The following is an 18,243-nucleotide window of genomic DNA, read 5'->3' on the forward strand; positions in this document are numbered from 1 at the left end:
TTAATCTAACTGCTTAGTGCATGCTGCAGCTATTAGGATATTAATCCATTTTTCCATCTTACCATTAAAATCTACAACATCTACTCCAAGACAACCAATTACTAGAGAGTCCACATTCTACCTCTCAGTAGTCATCTTGGGATTATTGCTTCTGTTTTGCTGCTGATTAAAGAAGTATCGTAGGAAGATTATTTCCTGGGAACTGCTGATCATTGGAAAGCCTAATAACAGCTTCATAGGTGTCACTTTGGAATTTATGCTGATATTTTACTCCTGGTGAGAGAAGGAGCAGAGTGCATACATTCTTGACTTTTTCTGGTTTGGAAGTGAGTATATGTGTTTGAACTTCCTGATTGGTCTGGTTCCTATTCAAGACATCTACCAGGAGAAGGCTACAACAAACATACAGACCATTGCATCATCTGGGACCACTCTGTGGATCACCAAACAGGCTGCGGCCTGCTTCTCATTTTGGGTTTGGTGCCAGTGTTTTTCTTGTTGTAAGAGGAGAAGCAAAGGAGCATTGTATCCCAGCAGAGTGAAGCTGTGGTGAGACCAGTACTAGTTGTAGTCAGGCAGTAGCCATTTGGGTGCCTCCTCTCTCTTCATCATTCTTGACAAGCTAATTCTTTCTTTTCAGTAAGTACTGTTTGATTTGCTTCTAACTTACTTTATCCATAAATCAACATGCTATACTGATTTGTTTCCATTCAAAGTGTTTGGCAGTGCTCTGTATAGCCACAGATTCCTTGAGTTGACATTTTTCCTGTAAACACACCACTGAAACTTTACAAGTACCTAGTTATACACAGGACAACTAGTTTGCAATGAGAAGCTCTGCTCCCAGAGTTACAAACCAGATACTACTGACATTACTTTATATTCTCACTCCAAGTGTCTAATCAACAAAAAACGGTCTGTTACCATGAATATGAACTTTCCCCACTATCTCTGTTATCAACTTGGAGGACATGGGCATCCTGAGGTAATGTATATATTACCTCATGTTTACTGACAACCAGCTAAGTCTCAAACCAGCTGACATAGTATATGAGAGAGGTATTTACACAATGTCACTGAAGCAAAGCTCTCACATAAAAGTGTTCCTAATGTTAGTAAGGTTGTCAGTAGTACACACACTGCATCCATCAAACACAATTAAAAGCAAACACATATACCCTCATATGTTGAGGCATGTAAATATAACCTTCCTAAGCCCCAAAGACCTCTTAGATGAAGTACACATAACAAAAACCATCAGCAACCATGAATGCACTCTTTCAAAACAACGCCCACGTCAACACATGCAGCCATATCTCATGAAACCTCTACTTCTTAGCCCATAATGCAAGCCACCATGGAATTCAACATTCTAGTCATTGGAGATTCTATTGTGAGACAAAGTGATGTCCCTGTCACCAGGCTGAGTAAGAAGAAAGTCAGTTGGTTATCAGGGGCCAGGATCTGCCACATTACGCACACACTCAGGTCATTGGACCACAAGTACCAGTATTACTCATTCATAGTCCATGTGGTTGTAAATGACCTGAGATGTACCTCTGTAGACTATATGAAGAGAGACAGCATGGCGTTATTGGAATATGTGTCCTAGGCTGTTATAAATCTAGCACTGAGCATCATTTTACCTTCTCCAAGAATAATTCCACAATATGATCAAAAGGTGACTGATTTTAATAATTGGCTTAGTTTCTGGTGTCATTTTAAGGGGGTGCAGTATTTGTCAGCATGGAAGGAGATTGGATGGTCTGCACCTTTCTCCTCTAGGCTTTTGAATATAAGCTAAGACACTGTTTAGTGCCTTTTTTAAGCAATGCCAAACTGAAAGTACTTCCAATGTAGCAAGTCAAAACTAAGAAAATCTGAAGGCATTACTGCTCAGTACTAGGACTCTAAACAAAGAAAACATTCCATTCCCTAAAAGGTCTCTTCACCCAAGAGAATGCTGATGTCTGTGCGGTCACTGAGACATGCTTTAAAGCCACAGAGAGCACAGCAACAGTGCAAGGTTATAATGCCTTCCACACATTTAGACCAGCTACTACACAGACAGGGACTAAAGTTGGAGGTATCTTAATTTACATAAAAAATACATATACTTCAAGGCTGTTCAAACAGGACAATGCACATGAGCTTCTCCACATTAAAATCACCATAGGCAAAATCCAATACCACTTCCTTGCAAGCTATAGGTCCTCCCTCTATGATCCAGGATACCCATACCATTTAAACTTATTGGAAACACTCACCTTCAAATGCAAAATCATATTCATGAGTAACTTTAATTACTCAATTATTAACTGGGAATCATATAGAACACCAAATGTATAGGCACAGAGATTCCTGGATTTTGTAAACACAAATTCCCTGGACCAGATTGTCAATGTACTAACAAGGGGTGCAACCATGCTGGATGTGTTCCTCACTAATATGGGAGAGTGCTGCATACCCCCTAATGCAATGTCTTCTCTGCTAATATCAGACCACAAAATGGTCTCCTTTCAAGTAAAAATAAAGCCTGGAACTCCTGTTAACCTTGCAATATTCAGAAACTATTCTAATGTTAACCTCCTACTATTAAATGATAACCTGGCAAAATTTCAAGGGCCCACAAACCCTGAGAACACTGCTGCCTACACAGAACAGTTCACAGAAACCCTATATAAGCATGTCAATAGGTACATAGAGGCAGCTGTACCCATCAGGAAGAAGTACAGAATCAACTCAAAAAACAAGCCACCCTGGTGGAATCACAATATCAATAGGCTGTATAACAGAAGGAAGTAAATCATGGCAAAAATTATGAGGTGCAGCTCCCAGCAGGATAAAAGCATGCTCATCAAACGACAAATAACATCTACCAAAGCCAAGTCTGAGGTAAATTTGGCCTTGCAGGCCAAGGAAAACCCCAAGGCATTCTTTAGCTATGTCCACAACCTCACAGTTGTGTGCAGAGCTTATTGTAAATGGAGCCACCTATACTGAGCCAGAAGATATTGCAAACCTTCACGCCAACAAATTCAGCCCCAAGTTTATCCCTCTCAACCTCACCTCAAACAACAACCTTCCCTCAGGAAATACCATCAAATATAACTGACACTGCTATCACTAGGGAATGGGTCTTTAATGCTCTCTCTAAGGCCAAGAACACTACATCAGTGAGCCCTGACAATATCCCAGGATGCCTTCTAAATAACATGAAACATGATCTGGAATTGCTACTTAATTGTAGCCTCCAAACAGGTTTCATGTCTCATGAATGGAGAAAAGCAACAGTCATCCCTCTGCACAAATGTGGGACATCTACAGACCCCAGAAACTACAGACCCATAAATCTTACTAGTCTTGCATGCAAAGTCATGGGAAAAAAATATCATGAAAATGATCAATAATGACATAGGAAACATCCAGATACTGGACCCAACTCAATTTGGTTTTATCAATGTAGGTCATGCCTACTCAACCTGGTGGACTTCTTTGAGAAGGTCACCAAAGTAATGGATGAGGGCAAAATGGTTTACACTGCCTACCTTGACTAGATCAAGGCATGTGACACAAATCTACCACTCGGGCATTGTTGACAAACATAAGAGGTTAGGTACAGGACCCAAGAAGCTTGAATTGGGGAGTCCACCTCTACAAAGAGGCCAGTCAGAAGTGGAGTCCCTCAGGGCTTGGTCATGGCACTGCGCCTTTTTGGCATTTACATCTCTGAAGTCAAGGCCAACATCAGTGGCCTCTTGCTGGATAAATTTGCAGATGGTTGCAAATTAGGAGCTGTCATCAAATCACCCACTGACACAAATGTTCTCCAGGAAGGGCTGATACAAACAACTGGTGCTAGAGTCATGGACTAAAACTAAATGCCAAGAAATGCATAATAGTTCCCTTTGGGAAGTCATTCAACCTTTATATCTATAATACTGACAACACACACCTAAGAGCTGACCTAGTAGTTAGGAACTTGTGGGCACACATAAACAGTAATCTAGCCTTTGACCATCATGTGATGCAGCTGAATATTTTTAATACTACCTTCCTGAGCATCCTTAATTACCGTGCCCACATAAGACTTTCCAGAATCAAAGCACAACCCTCCCCATGGCTACAGAAAACCACTAAGTTAGAAATGAAAAACAGGGATAAAGCCTGGGAGCACTGGCGCAAAACCAAAACCCCCTCAACTAGACAGAAATTCCTAGAACTACACAATAGAGTCAAAAAGCTAATAAAACAGGACAAATTCCGATACTACCAGTCTGCCCTAGACTCCTCTCAACACAGCCCCAAACAATTCTGGTCCTCCATAAACTCCATCCTCCACCCAGGTAAAGTCAGTACCCCTCCTCCTAACATCCCTCACTCCTTAGAAAATATTTCTACCTCATTCAACACACACTTCACACAAACCATACTATCACTAGCTAAACAACACAACCCCCCTCCCCTCCAACCCACACCTTCAACTAATAATCTCCCCACTGCCTTCTCTTTTTCTCCTGTACCTATCTCCAACATAAAAAATCTCTTAACTAAACTTAAGCCCACCAGATTAGCAGCAGACAACTTCCCAAGTGAATACCTACAAATCGCAGCTGATGCTCTGGCCTGCCCAGTATCCATCTTGATTAACCGATCTCTGTCAGAAAGTTACGTTCCTACACTGTGGAAAGTATCACATATAATTCCCCTCCACAAAGGCGGACTCTCCACAGAACTAACCAATTACCGCCCCATAGCTATTCTCTCTCCACTCTCCAAAATACTAGAGAGATGCATACACTCTCAGGTCTCAGACTACCTCCTTACTAACAACCTCCTTTCCAATACTCAACATGGTTTCCGACCAAATCATAGCACAACCACTGCCTTACTCTCCTTTACTAACACTATCCTTCAGCATAAAAACAATGGCTATCTCTCCTGTGCTACTTTCCTAGACCTATCTAAAGCATTTGACATGGTCCCACACAAACAACTTATCTCTGTCCTCAATAACCTATCCTTCTCACAATCGGTCACCAACTGGTTTCAGAGTTACCTGTCTGACCGCCAACAATCCATTGTATGGCAGAATGACATATCTCCCTAACTACCTGTCTCCATAGGGGTTCCCCAAGGATCCATCCTTGGACCCCTACTCTTCTCTGTTTTCACCAATAATCTAGCCTCTGCCACCAAACATGGCACACTCATACAATACGTAGATGACTCAACCATCATCTGCTCAGCCCAGTCCCTACCCAAACTGCAAAAAGTCACACAGGAAGCCTTTTCCTCTGTTGAAACTTGGTTATCCGATTCCCAATTAATACTCAACCCAAACAAAACTAAACTACTCATCTTCCAACCCACCAAACATACTCAAAACAACTCTCACTTTAACATCACAGCAAAAGACAACATCACTATATACCCAACTGAACACACCAAATTGCTAGGAGTGGAAATAGACAATAAACTAAAATTTGACATTCACATATCCTTGACCATAAAAAAAGTCCACAATAAACTAGGAGCGCTATACAGAAATAAACAACTTCTCACCAAAGCAGCAAAGATTTCAATAGAAAATTCCCACCTTATCTCCACCCTACTTTATACCTGTCCAATATATACCAACCTAAGGCAATGTGATTTAAACAAGCTAGAGACCTGCTACAACAAAATCGCCAAATTTGCCACAGGGGCATCCTACCGTAGTCACCACTGTCTCTGACTTGCTGAACTGGGCTGGCTTGAACTCCCTCACCTCCTTCAATGGTATCAACTCTCACTTGCCCACAAACTAGTAAATCATCCACTAAATGTCCCATCCTTCCAGAATCTACTCCAACCCTATCGCACCAACAGACCACCAAGATCCAGCAACAAAAATCACTTGCAGATCACTAAAGCCAATAACTCTGCTGGTGAAGCACTATTCTCTTGCACCATAGCCAAATTATGGAACTCCCTCCCACCCACAATTACCTCCATACCATCATGCACCCACTTCAAAACTTTACTAAAAGTGCACCTAAAAACATGCTGGCTATGCCCTTGCAACTCCCACTCTAATATCACCCTCCCCATCCAACCACTACCTTTCTTTCTACTCCACTAACTACCTTGATTATACCAAGCTCAGATGCTCATTAGCCAGTACTTATTATACAGCAGGAACTTCTTCTTGTAACATTTGTTAATGTCTGTTATGTACTTCACAGATAAAGATTCTAGTTGTCTACTGATGTACTATGTTCTTCATCTGCAAATATGTTGCAAGTAATTGCTATGTAAATTGTTAATCGCTATGTAATCCAATGTAACTACTGTCTGTTTATTTTAACTGTGGAGCTTTTCTCCCTGGGCCTCCACTGAAAATGGACCTACGTCCAGTCGGACACTCCCGGTCAACAAATATAAATAAATGAATAAAAATGTGTCTACAGTAGTGAGGAAATCATTCTATGTTGCACAACTTATAAACAAAGGTATGACATCTAGGTCCAAGGAAGTGATTGTTCCACTGTATTCAGCATACATCAGAACTGTCATTGAGTACAATTTCCACTTTGGTATGTACCTAACCAGGCATATCCAACAATTGGAAAGTCCATAGCAATTCTTCACTAAAAGAATACAGGGCATAAGTAGGATGTCCTACGCAGACTTCTTCAAGGCCCTATCCGTATATTTTGTCTCCTGCAGACTGTTGAGGGGAGGTATATGCCTGGCATACAAGGCCTTGTCAGACCCCACTGTGATGGACCTCCTGCATATCTTTAAGACAAACAGAACCAGAATTACCATTCTAAAGACTTAAACCTTGCTGGTTATATAAATAGGACCTGTTGGAGAGACAGATATGCATCCAAGAGACTACCCTTTCTCTGGAACCAGTTCAAGTGTAACTTGAACAATTGGATAGGAAACAGGAAATTCATCCCTGGTTTGGCACCTATGTCTCTAATGGACACAGGCATCATGTAAATGATTCATCTCACAGCCCCCTGCTTCGAAATGTATCATCTTTCAAGCCCCTGCTTACAATTATCAATGGTATGAGAACTTGTCAAAGATTTGGGATGCATGGCTAAGTTTAAAAATAACATTGCAGTTGTTTGCCTAGTAAACACCTGTGACACTATGAACTTATAGAATTCAATAAACATGAATACCTAACCAGGATAAGGGTGGCTTACTAAGTCTCCCTGTTTGGGGCGGCAGTGTTTTTGAAAATGACATCTTGACGCACTATTCTAATGCTATATTAAGAAAATGCGTTACATTGAGAGAAATACAGATGTTTGCAATTAAATATATGATAGGAATATGATATGTCATGAAGTAATAAATTGACATACAACTGTAATCGAATGTATGACATTATGCAAAACATCAGGCTAATTATTTCAGGGCAATTATCTCAACATACCACATAGGAACTCTTACTTTAATACATACATCAGTCTAAGAATTGTTAGAATTAACCATATCACACTACTCCCTTTAGTATGAGTTTACTCTGTATTCCCATAGCACAGTAGATTTAAGCACATTCGTGCGATGGTAAACATACCACTGTGGATTAAACTGATTCAGCTTTTGCAATAAGAAATTAAACTGCATTTACTGTCACTCAGCATTGCTGTGTTATGCCAAATTCTGCACAAATGCCAAGGACGTAAAGTGAAGGCTTTTCCTTAGGTCATTTCTTGGCATGTGTGCTTTGTGTAAATCTATTTTTTAACAGATTAATCATGTGAAACAGTGGTGGAGAGGACAGTGGTGAAAATGGGAGTGGCAAGTACAGGATAACACACAGAGTAAAGAACATGGGAGCTTGCAGGAGGGTTATGGGACAGCACCATAGCTATTCACTTCAAAATGTAAATGTACAATTGTACACACAAGTGCATGACTTTGCAGAGTCACCACACCAGTGATAGGTGAAAAAACAGAATAATGCTGTATATCCAATTAGACTCAATCTATTGTGTCAAGATGACTTAGGTGAAGTGGAGAGCTATAAATTGCACAATGTTTTCTGTGGGATAGGCATCCATTTTTTTTTAGTTTGGAAAGAGGAATGTAGAGAAAGGTGCTTAGGAATGAGAGGGTCAGGTGAGTAGGGCAGGTTAGGAAGCACCTGCAGACATACAGGATCTAAATTACAGACAGGGAATGATGATGCAGACAAAAGGTTGGGGGACACCCTGATTGTAGACAGGTAGGGAACATCAGAGATCCATCCCTGTCCAACTTGAGAGCAGTGAGAATCTAGTTCTGACCCTCAGAACTATCATCACTGTCTTCTGCTGCAGCTCCCTGGGTTAGAGCTGGACATGAAATGATCTTTCCAATGTGACATAAGACCTTTTCATCCCTGCCAATATGTACACTGAGGACACTTTCCATTATATCTTCCTCCAGCCTTGTTAACTGCTGCTGGGTGATAAAATCATCACATCAACTACTACTGTCCTTGGAGGATATCACTGCTCCACCTGGACAAACGTACGTGATGCACTCGAAGCAGATAGGGTAGGAGGTAGGGTCCATGTACCTCACTGTGCTGTTGATGATTCATTTTCAGAAGCAAGTTATGCAATCAGCAGATTGTTAATAAATTATACCTTCTCACAAAAAAGAATGAAAGGGTTCAGGACTCAAAAAGAGAGATGATTAGATAAATGACATGTTGCAATACTGTAAATTTTAAACCAACTTGGTTTGGCAATACATAAACAATAATGATAATTTAGTGCTGCACATCTTTGCAACATCCATGTATGATGGAAAGGTATTTATATGTCAATAAATAACCAAATGTCACTGTTCTGATATAAGAAACCTCTGCCTTTATTTCACTATGACAGATTGGAATTATGTATTCTAATTAATAATTATAATTAACACAATGTAATGCTTCCTGACAGACTGCTGTTAAGATCATATAAATAACTATCAATTAAATAATAAATAATTGCTGCTTCTGAGTACTGATCCCACTCACAGTACAGCTGGTATTCTAATTGCCTAATGCAAGCTGCAAAAGTTATTGGGGAATGCATGCATGCATGTTTGAGATGAAAGATGAGGTATGCCTGCTTGAGAGAATGAAAATAACATTATGGCTTGAATTGTTACATGAATCATACTTACCCATGCCTGTGAGTTAATCTCGCCTGGTGAATTTCATGGTTGTGGCTATCTCTTTACAGCTGTAGAGCATACAAAAAAAAAAAAAATAAATAAATATATATATATATATATATATATATATATATATATATATATATGTGTGTGTGTGTGTGAAAGCATAATGAGTAACTGTGTTGGTTGGTTAGGCAATTACTGCCATATGTTAGACATTTTATAGATCAGTATACTTACATAATTGGGGTGTTTCCAGTCATAAATTCAGGCTCCCTTCAGCTTAGTAGGTCCTGCTTGCACTTTTTAAGATCACTATAATGGTGATGATGTTGTTTTCCATTGTGCAAAATGCTAGTTGCAATGGAGACAGCCTTGGCTAAGCTAATCCCAGCCTCAGCCTTGTAGTTAGGCCTAGTATAATCCCCCCACAGCAGTCTGCAGCTGTAGTGCCTCAAAAGAAGTGCCACAAATGTCACAGACTCAACATCTCACCTTTGTGATCTAAGTTTAGCACCATTTGCTCCCTAGCAAGACACAACTGCAAAAGTCAGACTAACAAAATATGTCACAAGTGGTGCCTGTTTCAGATCATGCATGCTATCAGTGTGACAAACCGAAATGCTGCCAGCCCAGCTAGTTGGAATTTTGTAAATAATTATATGTCACTTGAAAATATTAATATAATTTATATAGAAATGTGACACTGCCAGCCCAGCTATCTGGAATTTTGTAAATAATCATATGCCATTTGGGAATATTAATATGAACCATAGGCTTGTCTTACAAATGTAAGAGAACTATATGTTATGTGTATATTAAACTACTGGTGTAGAAGTGTGTGCTGAACTGTATGTTATGCACTGAGCTTCAAGAATGTTACTACTGTGTACTCTACTGGAAAAGAACAGAGTTAACTAGCAACTCTAAGAAAATAAGTGAATTGTTTTACGATTATGTTTATTTCTCAGTTTCACTGAAGGAGACATGATATCTGCAGCTAGAGGTTTCTTCGTATTGTCTTGAAATGGAAATAATTACTCGGTTTGGAATGTAAGGTGTTTTTATTGCTCTGTGACTTCCTAGTAGCTGCACATCTGTGAGATAAGTATTTTTCACAGAGAAATGTTAAATTCAGTTGGTATCTGTCAGCTTGGGAACTGAAGGCAGGTGAGAAATGGTAATCTCATCCAGCTAACCCAGCAGTAATGTGCATTATTAATTTAAGAACTCAGATAGAGTTAGTCTATGCATTTTGTATCGTGTCTTGGATCTGAAAACATCCATTCAGCACTTCTCATCTGCATTTGCCTTGCTTTGTAAGTAAGTTATTTATTCTTTTAGAGATAGATAGGAATATAATAAGATTAATTTAGATGTTTTCTGTATTTATTTGAGACTGTCATGCAATGTTGTTTTAAAATATTTCCTCTGATTCTGAACTCTGTGTCACTGTGCTGGGTTATTGAATATTGTCTTGTTCTTTTATTATTTATTATGACATATTTAAATCTTTTAATTGTGTCTGGCTTATTTAGAGAAATTTAAGCTGTTAGAGTACTTGCATATGTATTTGGTGACACTGTACATGCCACTCCTAAATAGCCTTGAAAGTATTGGTCACACTCACCATTTGATTAATAGTAACATTACACAGTAAGATTGGTCACCCTTTGGGAAGGGACTTAAAGTATATGATTAGGGGCTCTAGTGGCAGTGATAACTACCTTTTTGTCTGGGTAGAAGGGGGCATAGCTAGTAAACCTATGTTAGCCTTTCCCAGGTGTGTGTTTGTGTATAAATCAAACCTCAAAGTGTGTGTGTGTGTGTGTGTGTCAGCTACTTTGGCAGGGGATACAAAGCACTGGTTGGACAGAGAGAGTGATGGGAGGACTTGGCTTTGAACCCTAGCTAAGGACTCAACTCTACAGTTGTGCCAGTGGGGATTCTTACTGGGGATCTGGACAGAGAGGGAGAAACCAGTGCCAGACTGACTGTAATCTCTGAGTGCTCTTAAGGGAAGTTGTACTTTGTTGTCTGTGTACTTATTCTCTCAATGTGGATGTCCCTCACTGGTGGTAGTGGTGAGGATTGAGGCTCCTTGATTACTGTGGAGGGGCATCACAATCAGTATTAAGCAAAGGCACACAGCCTGGTCAACTGCATTTCAGCAATTAAAAGCAGATGGATACCCTCAGCAGACATACTGGCACTGCACACAGTACATACTAGTAAAGACGTGAAACCTGACATTGAACTGCATCCTGTGTGATGCCCCACCCACTATTACAGTTCTATAATGTTCAACAATGGCTGCTTAATGACATGGTTTTTAAGGGCACTGCAGTGGTGGTGCTGCGGTAGCATTGTCGCCTCACAGTAAGATGTTGTCCTGTTCGATTCTCAGCTATAGCGTCTTCTGTGTGGAGACATGCGTGAATGGGCTTACCTTCGTTGAAGGTTGTGCATCAGGGCCGGCAACTCAACACGTAAAAATCTACTGCCAATCATTAGCGGACCGGAGTTCCGCTGTGGCGACCCCTAACCGGGAAAAGCCGAAAGACACAACAAGTATGGCAGATGAAAGTTGCTGAATTTTGACATATTGAAAATTTGGAGCTTACACAATATTAAAATATTATTCTAAAAGCTGGGAATCAAACTCATGGGATAAAGGATGCACAAATTGCAACTTAATTTATTAACTGACATTGCTACAGGAAGACTACATTTCCAGCATGCAGCGTTGACATATAGTAATTTCTGAATGAATGGAGATATATTTCAGAGTCAGAGAGGCCTATATGTGAGTGGTTGTAATTATATCTTGAAATACATTCCTATGTAAAAGTAATTCTTTCTGCACGTAATGTTTAGATGGATGCAGATGAATGTGCTAATTAATACAGGTCATTTTATGTTACATCCATACTTCACAAGACATAGGGCCCTAAACATGTAGAGAAATGTGATTAGTCATGATGATTATAAAAATGATATTGTACTAATCATACATATGCAAGAAAATTTTATATGGGATATAATGATTGTTATGTCTAGGAAACTGGACACACAGATTGTGTTTTTCTGTAAAATATTAATCACATATGTTAAATAGTACAGTTTCATTATGCAAGGCTTAGTGATACATTGCTTGCAAGAAGCAGGTTTAATATTATACATTTTATTTAGTGTTACAGTCCCATTCAAAAAGTTCTGAGAAATGGCCTTTTTATATCCTTTTTAAAATTATTTGTAGCTGGATTTGACCCCTTAATAGGCTACATTATTTATCTAAAGTCACAGAGATAGTTCTATGACAGGTAGAATTTCTTCTTTCAGTACTGTGCAGAGTGCTGACAAAAGTGCATTTTGTGCTGGCCAAGGCAGCCTAAACTAAAATGTTCATTTTTTTTAACTAAGTTTGCAGACTGCCAAGTGGAGAATAAAGGTTCCTTAAAATGAAAAAAAAAAATGAAAAGTTAAATATTGTGAACAATTGCAAAGTGCTCTCTAAACAGGATTTAAAGAAGGCTTCTTGTCCTTGATTTCTCTTGATTCACAACAGTTAAACCTTGTGCTCTCTGGCAAGTGTATTTTCTTCAGTGATTATTGTCCAGAGAACTACTGGTGGCTCAATGCTGCCAGTCATGTTTGCATACATAATGCAGCCTAAATTAAAATTTTCACTTTTTTCCTTAAGTAGTGAACTGTGTTTTTGTGCTGACAAGCAGACAGCAAATGCACATGAAATGATAAAAAAAGATTGAAAAAGTAAATATTGTAAATAATGCCAAAGTGCAGGAGTTGAACAATGCTCCATGTGCCTTATTTCCCTCAGTTCACTTCAGTTACACCTTGTGCCACAGAGGAAGTCACCTGACAGGTGTATTTTCTTTAAATATTTCTTTCCAGTGTGCTGCCAGCCATACAGTGTCATCAGGCATGTTTGCACTACATAAAGCAGCCTAAACTAAATGTTTCATTTTTTTCCTTAAGAAATTAACTGTATTTGTAGAATGACAAGTGGAGACAAAATGTACCGTCAAATGAAAAAAAAGGAAACATAAATATTACTAATAATGGCAAAATGCTTGCCAAACAGGATTTTAACAGTGTTTCACATGCCTTATTTCTCTACATGTGTATTTTCCTCAATGATTTCTATTCAGAGTACTCTCAGACATGCAATGCTGCCAGGTGAATTTGAGCTACATAAGGTTGAGAAAACTAAATCTTTCACTTTTTTCTTAGAGAACTCTATTAGCAGGCTGCCAAGTGAAGAGCAAATAAACCTAAAAAAGAAGGGAAGAAGACATTGCGAATTATTACAATGTGATACCTATTTAGGATTCGAGCAGTGCTTCATGTGCCTTATTTCTCGTGATTCACTTCAGTTACATCTTGTACCACTGAAATGCAATGTACAGGTATATGTAGCAATGATTGGAACAAGAAGTGCATTCCAGTGAACAATTCTTCATTCTTACATCTCCTTGTAACATCAGACATGTATTTTGTGGAACATCTTATCAGACTTGTAATTAATGATAAACAACGTGAAAGTGGGCAGACTAATGATCACATATTCTTAGCAAAAGTGACAACAGTTGATTTTATACAAGCCAACGATATCACAAAATGTGATAAAGTATTCAGACAATCCTCTGTAAAAGTATCATGTAAGTGGATTGAAACTATGTATTAGATATTACAAAGACATACATCTGGAGCCTTTCTCCCCGGGCCTCCGCTGAAAATTGGCTTCATTTCAAGATGGACTTTCTGGTTATCAAATGTAAAATAAAATAAAATAAAAATAAAAAAAGATATCCTTTTCCTATAAGCTCACTGCACTTACATCTTGTTGAACACAGAAAGTTACCTGTCCGGTATATTTTCTTCCCTGAGTACTATCCATAGTGCTGATGGCCATGCAACCTGGGTGGTTTGTACTACCTATGGCAGACAAAACTAAATTTTTCATTTTTATTTCTTTAGCCATGAACATGAATTTCGTGCTGTCAAGTGGCATTAAATGATACAAGAAAAAGAAAATAACAAAAAAATATTGTAGATCAAATACTTTACATGTACATGTTTAACTAAATTTGTTATGTTGCAACAGGGACTTATATAGATTTGACCCTTCAAACAAGGGAATTGATAGCAATCATTTCACACTATTATTAAGAGCTGCTACAGACAAAGACATATATTAATTAGTTGATGTTAGATGTTATGACAATGCAGCATTGTATCACGTCACATTGAAAGTGCAACAGAAGCAAGTTATGAAACTTGTCCTTTCACATTTGGCCATGAATGTCTGGATGACAGGGATATTAAAAACAGCATAAGCATGCAATCATATGATATTAAACAAAGTTTGCAAGCACTGCAGGTGCATCCCTTTATTTATGTCCGATGCATCCTTTTATTATCTGTGTTTTGATAAGAGCAACTCTATTCTGCCTGACATACCTTTAGTACATTTATATAAAAGGAGTAGACAGTAAAAGCTGATATTCCTCCACTCATGGATAATTATAGATGACTGTAAGCCATTAACATGTAACATTTTTCAATGCCCATTATTGCATTACTAGGGCATGTGCATGTAATTATATAGGTCCTTACACCATGTTTAAATTCCCTACACTTAGTGCAGTTTTGGTATTCAGGAATGCAAATGATTTCACACCTCATTTGCATACTCAAATTGCTATACTACATATAAAGGTAATTGTGTAACTAATGCCTTTGTATCGTACTGAGGAGACTGTTTTGAAACAAAGAGCTCAATCCTGCTAGTAATACAAGACTTTGGAAATGTATCTATTTTCTATAGTGCTGTATTGCCAAAGTATGTTGTTAATTCTTAACTAATGCTTTCAGTCTAACATTAAAAGGTGAAGTGCAGTGACTGCTGAAATACATTTGTATAATTTTAATTTTGTTTACCTTTATCCATTCTTTTTGCCTTAGCCATGTCTACATTTCTACAAGTATGTTATTAAATGCTACATGAGAAATGTATTGTTTTACTTCACCATGGAGCTTTTCCATAAGGGAGAGGTAGAGGTGATCAATCTACCAGAGACAGGACATGCCATCAGATGGTAAATAACCTTACTTTTGTTGGATGGTTTGGGAGAACCTACCCTCAGATAAGACACTGGGTAACTGCTATGATAACCTCTTCCCCACTATAGGACTGCTGCAATTGCCCTGGAACAGTTGGCTACAGGGGGGTGGTCCTACTACTAAACCACCATGAACTGAAATGGGGGAGTTCCTGTCTACTATCAGGATCAAAACAGCTCATCAGAGGGTTCGACCAGAACTTTTAATGTTGTTGCAGATGTGGACGACAGACTCAGAGTGTCACAGACAGACCTTCCAGGTATGCAATAAGCAATTGTCATTGGTATATCTTTATATGCATATATCTAAGATGTCTGATATGTACAATATCTGTCTGTCTATATAATGTATATACACATATATACATGCATCTGTGAGTCAGATTATAGTCATGCCAAAATAGTGCTGTATTGCCAAAGTATGTTGTTAATTCTTAACTAATGCTTTCAGTCTAACATTAAAAGGGGAAGTGCAGTGACTGCTGAAATGCATTTGTATAATTTTAATTTTCTTTACCTTTATCCATTCTTTTTGCTATAGCCATGCCTGCATTTCTACAAGTATGTTACTAAATGCTACATGAGAAATGTATTGTTTTACTTCATATGTTGTGTTTGTGCACTTATTGCAAATTATTCTGTTGTACGTATGTAGGAAAGTCTGACATTTTTATCTGTGTTAGCAAGAAAAGAATAATCTGTTTTATTTGTGTATTTCTACCAGACTGAACTCCACAGCAGTTATAACAGTCTGGTGTTACTTTTCAAATGCTGCATTTATAAATGTTATTGTTAATGCAAGAATGAATTAGAAAATTTAAACATGAGTTATCTCCATTGCAGAAGTGTTATAAGAGCTGTGCTGATAATGGTGTTTCAAATATACTTATTTTATTGTTGAGGGTTAGTGGTCGGTGGGGTGTATTTGGGGGATTGGGCTGCCTAGTGGGGGGTGGTATGACTGAGGGTCTTAGCTTGTATGTGTAGTCATAGTGAGCACTTGACATGTAGATATTGTCTGTGTGCATGTTGGATGCATATAGTTGCAGAGAACTAAGCACACAGACATCCTGTCTATTTATTATATATATATATATTTTTTGTCTGTTTTCTGTTTCATCTCATACAGGGATATGGCACCCAAGAAGACATCTAATCTATAATACAGGGATGCAGAAAATGAGGTAATTATCCAGACCTTACTTCACCATGGAGCTTTTCTGTAAGGGAGAGGTAGAGGTGATCAATTTACCAGAGAGAGGACATGCCATCAGATGGTTAATAACCTTAATTTTGTTGGATAGATTGAGAGAACCTACCCGCAGATAAGACACTGGGTAGCTGCTATGATAACCTCTTCTCCACTGTAGAACTGCTGCAATTGCCCTGGAACAGTTGACTACAGGGGGGGTGGTCCTACTACTAAAAAAACATGAACTGAAAAGGGGTAGTTCCTGTCTACTATTAGGATGAAAACAGCTCATCAGAGGGTTCCACCAGAACTTTTAATGTTGTTGCAGATGTGGACAACAGACTCAGAGTGTCACAGACAGACCATCCAGGTATAATAAGCAATTGTCATTGTTATATCTTTATATGCATATATCTAAGATGTCTGATATGTACAATATCTATCTGTTTATATATATATATATACACACACACACACACACACACACACACACATATATATATATATATATATATATATATATATATATATATATATATATATATACACACACACACACACACACATATATATATATATATATATATATATATATATATATATATATATATATATATATATATATATATACCAGAAAGGCTCATCCAGACTCTGCTACACTTTGCTGTGAAGTAAAGGTTAGTTTGCTTTTATTTTTTGTATTACTGTATTGCCTTTCTATATTTAGAATACTGTAGTTTGTTTTCTTTACCTTGTGCTTGCATTCTGTTTTAACAGCATATTAAAACTTCAAAAGAGACCACAGCTCTCTCTGTTCTGAGTCAGGCAGAATTTTTTCCCGCCCTCCACCCATTTAAGTTGTCTTGTTAAATACCACTGTCTTTCTAGTTGCCCGCCTCTTATGTTAATCTGACCATATATCTAATTTCTCTCTACTTTCACTGGCTTATGTGAATAATCACAAAATCATCATTTTTGAAATCCCACCCCTTCAATTATTTAAATTTATTGGCCATCCTACAGTATTTCATAGTACCAAAAAAAAAAAGTGACCACCCCTTTTAATCCATCTTGCTGTTTTAAAAATAGTAACTCTCCACTAAACCTTAACTTTTTAGACAGGTAAAACTCAAGTTACCTACTTTCACATCTAACTTCTCTAGTGCACACTACAGAGTGCATTCTTTTCAATCTTACCTTTAAGCATCCCTGTGACTAGCACTTTCTCTAATACCTCTGGAAAGCACTAGGAAGCCTTAAACTCATACAAACACTGAACTCTCCTTGTTAACAAGGAGAAATTAACAGTAGGCACTAAACAGCCTATAATTGCACAGTACCTTGCTAAGGAAACAGCTCCTATACTTTACAAAGAAAAGAAAAAAAAAAGCCCCAAACCAGGCATGTCCAAGGGTCAGCTTCCGGTGATTTCCCCTGTCCACCTGGTGAATCTGGGCATACTGGGGCAATGCAGCAATTGCCTCATGTACACAGACAACCCTCTCCTCCTACCACCCAACACTACAACCTGTGAGAGATGCACTTACATAGCCAAAATGGAAGCAAAGCTCTCTCCATCCAAGATTGTGCTAAACAGTCAAGAGGAGAAGGTTAACACCCACACTACACCTCAAGCAACACATAGCCCTTCTAAACCCGCACCACCAACACCCACATATAGCAACACTAAATCCACATATGCAGAGGCCCTTAACTGTAACCTGCCCAAGCAACAAAGACATCTGA

Source organism: Protopterus annectens, chromosome 4.part1 (genome assembly GCF_019279795.1).
Source record: "Protopterus annectens isolate FY-2018-M chromosome 4.part1, PAN1.0, whole genome shotgun sequence".
Taxonomy (NCBI): domain Eukaryota; kingdom Metazoa; phylum Chordata; order Ceratodontiformes; family Protopteridae; genus Protopterus; species Protopterus annectens.